Source organism: Saccostrea echinata, unplaced genomic scaffold (assembly GCF_033153115.1).
Source record: "Saccostrea echinata isolate AGI-Se365-2 ecotype Australia unplaced genomic scaffold, CSIRO_AGI_Sech_v1 ptg000001l, whole genome shotgun sequence".
In the NCBI taxonomy this organism is placed as follows: domain Eukaryota; kingdom Metazoa; phylum Mollusca; class Bivalvia; order Ostreida; family Ostreidae; genus Saccostrea; species Saccostrea echinata.
This window is the reverse complement of record NW_026889750.1, coordinates 22,031,296-22,039,006: the sequence shown is the minus strand read 5'-3', so window position 1 is coordinate 22,039,006 and position 7,711 is coordinate 22,031,296. Positions and strand designations below refer to the sequence as shown.

The following is a 7,711-nucleotide window of genomic DNA, read 5'->3' as shown; positions in this document are numbered from 1 at the left end:
AGATTGCCGATAAGATGATGTATCGAGGGGTTACTATCAGTTCGTATTTGGAAGTCCTGAAGCCTTAGTTGGAAACGACGAGTGGAAAGAAATCTTTCGGAATCCAGAGTTTTCAGCAAGACACAAGTTGACAGTTGTCGACGAAGCCCATACAGTTTATCAATGGTATGTACCTCTAAAAATTTCATACTTTCACAGCTGTTTTATTTATCTCACAGCTGTTTTATTTTTCTAGGATTCCAACTATATTAGAACCAAAACTAAAAAAAAAAATGGAAAATGGTGTAAATTAAATTGAGATTTATACAACCACATCTACCTGATTTATTTTACTCTTAATAAGCAGCATATAACGTCCTGGGGTTTAAAAAAAATCTTATTCCCTCTATTTATAAATACATTACACATGTGTATATTGAGTAGGTAGGTTGTTTTTGTGCTCCAGGGCATTCTTTGCTACTTATTGATCAGGTACCTGTGATACAACATAGATAAAAACCCTTATGAAAATAAAATAAGTTACTCTGATATTTTTCAGGGGTGAAGGGCAGAAGAATGAGGAAGCCTTCAGAACATTTTTTTTCAAAGATTGGTGAGCTACGATCCCTTAGCCTGACTGTGCCCTTACTTTCGCTGACAGCAATAGCTAGTCCATCGAACAGGAAAAAATTAATGAAAAGTTTATGCTTCCGTGAAGATTATGTGTGCATAGTGGACAGTCCAGACAGACCAAACATCAAAATAAATGTGAAATGTGTAAAAAATAATTTGGATATTAGTGAAACATTTGCATGGCTAATCGAAACTCTCAACAGGGACAAAATAAAAACCCCAAGACATGTTGTATTTTGCAACAGCATAAAAGACTGTGCGTTACTTTATAGTATGTTTATAAGGAAATGTGGTTCCTCCTTGTTACAGATGTTTCACAGCAAAACATCAGAACATGTTAAAGAAAAAATTCGGATGGACATGGAGACAGAAGAAGGACAAATCAGAGTCCTTATCTGTACGAACGCAGCAGGAATGGGTGTTAACTTCAAAGGTCTACATAACATTGTACATTATGGTCCAAGACTTGGACAGTCTTACTCAGCAGATGGGCAGGGCAGGAAGAGATAATGAATTTTCAAATGAGTTAATATTTAACAAGAACCACAAAGGACATTTAAAAAAAACTGGACCCAGAAGTTTTATCATTCATTAAGACAGATAATCAGTGCAGAAGAAGCATTCTGTGTAAAGCGTACAGTGCACATAGTCACATTTTTGAACAGAAGCACAAATGTTGTGATGTTTGTGAGAAAACATGCAATTGTTTAGCCTGTCCAAAGTTGACCCATCCAGCTTTCCTAACAATGGAGGAATCATCCCAAGCTCAGGACACATTCCATCGTGAAGTGTGTGATGAGGACAAGACTACTTTAAAACATAAACCAGAATCGCTGCAATCAGCTCAAAGTAACATGCCAGATTTATTTCGTGATCATTCTGAACTTAGTGATGAAACCATTAACAGTTTATTAGTCAGTTGTCACAAAATATTTACAATTAATGATGTGTTGGAATATGCAACAGTTTGGTTGTTTGACACTGCTAAGCAAATAATTCAGATTTTTGATGATGTACATGTATTCAATGACATTTTGGCTTATGATTCTTCCGACACTGAGTCAGATTAGAATATTATCATCTATAGTTTCTTCTACAGCCAAAATATCTTCTGTATAATGACATTAAAATTGGTCCATCTATTTTTATCTTTCTTAATTTTTGGATAATGAAAATATTTAAAAATACAATATCATTTTGTCATCATTTATCCACTATACAGAACAATAAACAACAAGTTTAAACATCTTTGTGGCAAAGTGAAATGGTTTAATTGTTTTGAGAATTACACAAGATGCAGTCTGATTCTTTTCATACAATGCCAAATAATCTAAAATATATATAATGACATAAGGCCAACAATAAAAAATGATTTGTGTGATGTACTCCGACTGACCCGTCAAAATCGCCCCTACCCAATTATTTCTTTTCAGCACTGAATTCTTTATTTTTCCCTTTAATTTCCATAGACATTTTAAAGCTAAGATGTATAATTTCTCTAGGATTTTTTTTGATTTATAAATATTAAATGTCTAGCTATCCAGTATGCAATGAAAACATCAATAAATTTCTGAGTCTGTGATTTTTAATATGACAGTTATCAATTTGTTAAATATTGTAGGTCGGAGTACATCAAACAAAAATATTTTTAATGATGGCAATTACATCATATGAAACAATTTGAAGCTTGGGTGTGTACATTGTTCATACATATATATATATATATATATATATATATATATATATATATGGATATTATCATATATATTTTCAAAATATATATCCACTTATATACACATCAAAATGCATGTACAATGTACACATCCAAGCTTCAAATCATTTCATATGATGCAATTTCCTTGTGGTTTGATATCCACAGATGAAGCTTATGAAGATAAACTTTTTCAAAAACATCCTTAAAATTCTTAAAGTTTTCAAATTGTCGTCCTGGAATGTTTTTAAATAGTACGTCTGAAATCACTTCTTTTAACATAAGAGTGATGTCTCCTGACTTGTCAGATCTGGTTCTTGATTTTCCCCCAGCTTTTTTTGACAACTGCTGCATTATGTTCTCTTTTAATTCCTCCTGAATTTGGCAAGCTAATGCAGTTGTTTGTGCACTCTTGAAGGTAAAGTTTGCACCCTGCTCTTTCAGCTTCTTCTTGATTAACTGGACACAAAGTTCAACTAAATTGTCATTTGGAATGTTACCATCCACAGTTCCACTGATATTTGCCGTTGTATTCCACTTATACTCCATTGCTTTCTTAGGTGAAAGCACAGCTTGTTCATATGCCATCATCCTCCACAGCCACAACTGGTATTTAGTGTGTCCTGCAACACTGGCACAGAGCATTTCAAATTTGGCATTGAGGAATATTCTATCTCCATCACCCATTTTATATGCATCCCAATGTCTCTTAATATAAGAGCAGTTTTCATGAATGATGCACGCCAAACTGCAATCTTGTCTTTGTGTTGGGTTTCTTTAACTGTTTCAGTAGGAAACTGCCAGTTATGCTCCTTCTCCAAGTGGCGTTTGAAGTAGCAAAGTGTCTTGTATTTCTTGTTGCATGTACACTCATATTGTTTCAACATTGGGTCATACATATTTCGAATAAGAGTATCTTGTTTATCTCTTTCAGCAGATGCCTGGGCCATTTTTTGAAGATCTCTTGATTCTAAGAGTTAAATAGAAAAAAAAATGTGTTTGTGAAACACTAATGCCCCCATATGGCAGCTTGTGGCGAGGGTTGAATTTTCTCAAATGCATGTCCAACTCCAAAGGTCAAGGTCAAAAGGTCTAAATTGTTGGTACCCAAAGGAAGGTCTTGTCACAAGGAATGCACCTTTGAAATATGTTCCAACTATTCAAAAGTTATGGTCAATGTTAAAGTTTTTAAAAAGTGGGTCAAACTCTAAGGTCAAGGTAAAACAAAAAAAATTCCCACTGAAAGATCTTGTCACAATGAATACACGTGAAGTATGAAACCCCTAGTATCAACTGTTCAAAAGTTATGACCAAGGTAAATGTGTGATAATTTTTGTAAAAGTGGGTCAAACTCCAAGGTCAAGAGGTCAAATTTAGTGGTACACAAAGAAAGGTCTAGTCACAATTAAGAGATACACCTGTGAAATATGAAATCCATAGCCCCACCCACTCAAAAGTTACGAGCAAGGTTAAAGTTTTTGCGGACAAACAGAGTGAGAAAAACAGACAGACGGACAGGGCAAAAACTATATACCCCGAATCTTCAATTACGGGGCATAAAAACATTCAAATCAATCTGATGCGCATGTGCACAACAATTGACTCTCATTACAAAAATCAAGTTTACAAAATCTCTCTCTGCAAAGTACAAAGGTTGAATTCAAATATTTTATTAATACTGAATAGCTATTTGCTTGGAGAAAATATGCTTACCTTGTAGGTTTATGTGCTTGTCAATGATGGCCTCTGCCAACCATGAGAATTGGTCCGCAGCACTAAACAAGGATAAGGTGTTTGGGTTAAACTGTTGAGGAGATCCATTGATATCTTCTAAACCCATGACATCCATTGCGGCCCTAAGAATAAATTCATCTAAAGCATCCTCCACAAATGCAAAATGAGCTCTAAATTGACAACCACAGAAATTAGTACATGTAACACATCTGAATGTTGAACAAAAGACAACAAATGCCTGGATTATTCATAAAGTGAGGTTCATTCTTAAAACATACCTGAATGCTTCCACAACTCTTCCTTTTCCAGTGACATCAACTCTATGAATAACATTTCTTAACTGAAATAAAGTCCCTTTTCAATAATTACATATGAACTTTAAAAACTATGAACAGATGAGCTTTAAAACTTCCCATTCTGTAGATTAAAGCATATATGTTTGACTTCTACTGTCAATTCTATTGCTGTGCGAGATGAGGGCTGGGACGATATATCTGTATATCACAAATATTGATTCTGTATAAGGATGATAATGAAATATTACAAAAATATCAAATAGGTCGGGTAGGATCGAACTTCTTTCAGTACAATTTTTTTTCAAACATTACCACTTACCCTTCTTTTACTATACACTGCAACGTGTCTGTTGAAAGGGGGGGGGGGGGGCTAAACCTACGCCCCAATGTTTATCTTATGTCTATCTTTGCAAAAAAAGGGGGAGCTAAGCTCCCCCCCCCCCCCCTCAGACGCCTATGTGCATAATAATTAATACCATTTGTATAAAATAATGTTGTTTAAATCCTGATATCCTATCGTGGCTCAGTTATCATATGTATCGATATATAAAAAGTTGTATCGTCACAGCCCTTGTGCTAGAAGTTCACTAAGATTTGCTTTGCAGTTGTAGTTTCATAATGCATAATCATGATTTGAAAGATTCTACATCAAGCACTAACAAAAACAAACTAATAATATTAGTAAAAGTTAAAATTAGTATTAACAGAAGGTCCATGGACCACAATGCTCACCTTGGAAGTTTTAGACAGACAGATTTAAATCAGAAAAGCTCATAACAGGTGAGCTTATTGAATTCAGAATTCATGCTTTTAACTTAACTATCTATTCCAACATTTTGTCCTGCCAAGAAACTTGAGAAGTATATTTCAATGCTCTAGGATTATTTTGACTATATAAATTTTATTTATGTACTTGAGTGGTTATTTTTGTCTACTGTGTTTTTATACCGATAAATTTCATAATCACTTGTCTTTGCTTATATTCAAGAGCCTGGAGGTGGTAAATAAGACCAATAGGTTATTTACTTTTTCACACAAATATTGATTTGCTGACAGTGTGTAGAAATGTTGATCTAATTCAGAACTTACAACAAGAACAAATAAAAACTGGCAAAACTGGAACAGAACCATTGCATGCTGTAATACCAGCAGAAAGTTCATCATTCTATGAAGGCCCTCTGGTCTATGAATAATTCCTCCTAGTTTGTGGTAATTTGTCTCACAATTAAGCATAGCTAGTATAAGCACGCTCGTTGGTCAGTACATCCCCACCAAACACTTTTCTCTCTATCACCTCTGCATTTTCTCCAGAAGTGTGTGCAATATACATCTGGTGAATGTGTTGTAGAATACTAATCATGTCATCATGCAAGTTTTCATTTTTGTCCATCAAATCCAAAATAAAGTAGTTTGATCTTTTGGAAGTTTGCTCTATGAAAGGATGACTGATATATTTTGGTACACATTGTGCAAAGGGTTTTAGACATCCGACATGTTTTATAAGAACTTTCAAGGTGTGATGTGCCATGTTACTCTCAAAAATTTTAATTTCTGGGTAGAAATGGGTAGAAATGAGTGGTAAGGCAAGGTTAAGCTGTCATGTTTTGGTTTATCATCTGACAAATTTGAAACTAAAACTCTTCTCTGGAGGCCAACCAAGAGGAACCAATAAAAGTCCTTCTCTGCTTTTCTTTTGTCATTGAAGATATTGATTTTAGTATGTCCAAGTTGTCACCAATTACATCGAATGGTGGTTGAATGTCACATTCATGTAATTGAACTTCAAGTCGAGAAACATACTTCTCACCGTAAAGTCTAGTAGCTTTACTATTTGACTGGACTACCCGACAATTTGGACTAACTTCAAAATATGAGAACATGGAGACAGCAGGACAATGTATCACACCAATACTAGTAAAAATATTAAGTGGTGAAAGCTGAATGGTTTGTAGGGCTGTACATCTAGATTTGCAAGAATTTATTGTATCGTATGACATGGATGACTTTGCAACTACTATGCCCTGATTTTCATTCTTAGTTGAAAATTTCACATCAAAGTATGGGTGAAATATTGCACTACCTTGTGAAGTTTGTAACAGACTGGAACTTGTGAACTGGTTTGAGCTGCATGTATCAGTTACATCCTTTTCTTCAAGAAAAGATACCATTTCTCTGGTTTTCTCCATTTTGTACTGAATATTTGATTGATGTACTTGACGTATGATTGTTTCTTCAATCTTCTCTTTCTGTCTGTTCACCAGTAAAGTGTGTTTCTTTTGAGTTGACGAACGTCCCACAGAGAGTCCTAGATATGCCAGCAAATCTATTGTCTAAAAACAAATTCAGTACATAGCACTATGAATACCACATTCCCTGATGCATATTATATTGAACTTGATCTTATCATTGGGGGCTGACTTTTATAAATTCAGCTTGGTTTTAGCATTTGCTCAATATTCACTAAAAAAATTACAATTTCTTATAATTTCAACCAAGAAAAAGCATTACCGGTAATATATTTATTATTACTGAGCAAAATTTTGTCAAATGTATCAATGGTAGCAAGGAGAAATGTCAAATGATATAAGCATTTGTAATATGGAGATATGCAGAATGCAGTTAAAGTTGGAACTGTTTATAATTCATAATATGATTGAAATGTATTACTGATCAAATTCAACCTGCCAAAAAAAAAAAGGGTTAAATTAAAAATTTTGCATTATCATTTAAGTCATTTATATGCTGATAAATATTTATATTTTACACTTTAAATCATTTTGTAATCATGATAATGAAACATATATTCATTTACTTCATCTGTGGCTCCACCATAATCCAGTAGCTGACCAACAACATGATGACTCAATGACATATTTTGATTTCTATGATGCAGCAGTATGGCTGCTGATGACACCAAAGCTACTGGTTCTGTAGTGTTCATAATGTCTGACAGCAATTGGGAAAAACCAGGAGCTCTTTTCCTCAATTCAGTAGCAATCTTCTGAAAATTTAGAGAAGCCAGACAATCAGGAGAATTGCCTCGCAAGACAGATGCATCCTTTTTGCCGCAAAGTAACCTACATTCTTCTTTAACATATTTCGTGATAGATTTGAAAAGCTTTTTCTTTGAAGACTTTCAATTTTAATAGTTTGTTTAAAATAACTTCTGGTTTATTGCCTCGAACAAGCCCAACAACTACACCATAGAGCCCCTTTTCTTTGATAATTCTTGGCCTCACTTTCTGATCATTTTGACCTCTATAGGACACCTACACACGTATAAACATTGTAAATTTAGACTAACAGTTATATAATCATTTTGTCAATTACATAAAATGTCATGTATCCCTTAACTTTG

The 7,711-nt window shown here is 34.2% G+C and overlaps 1 pseudogene; it reads right to left on the bottom strand.

Moving 5' to 3' along the window:
- Positions 1-2,402: 2,402 nt before the first annotated feature.
- LOC133199768 (uncharacterized) lies at positions 2,403-7,399 on the bottom strand (annotated as a pseudogene).
- Positions 7,400-7,711: the final 312 nt, after the last annotated feature.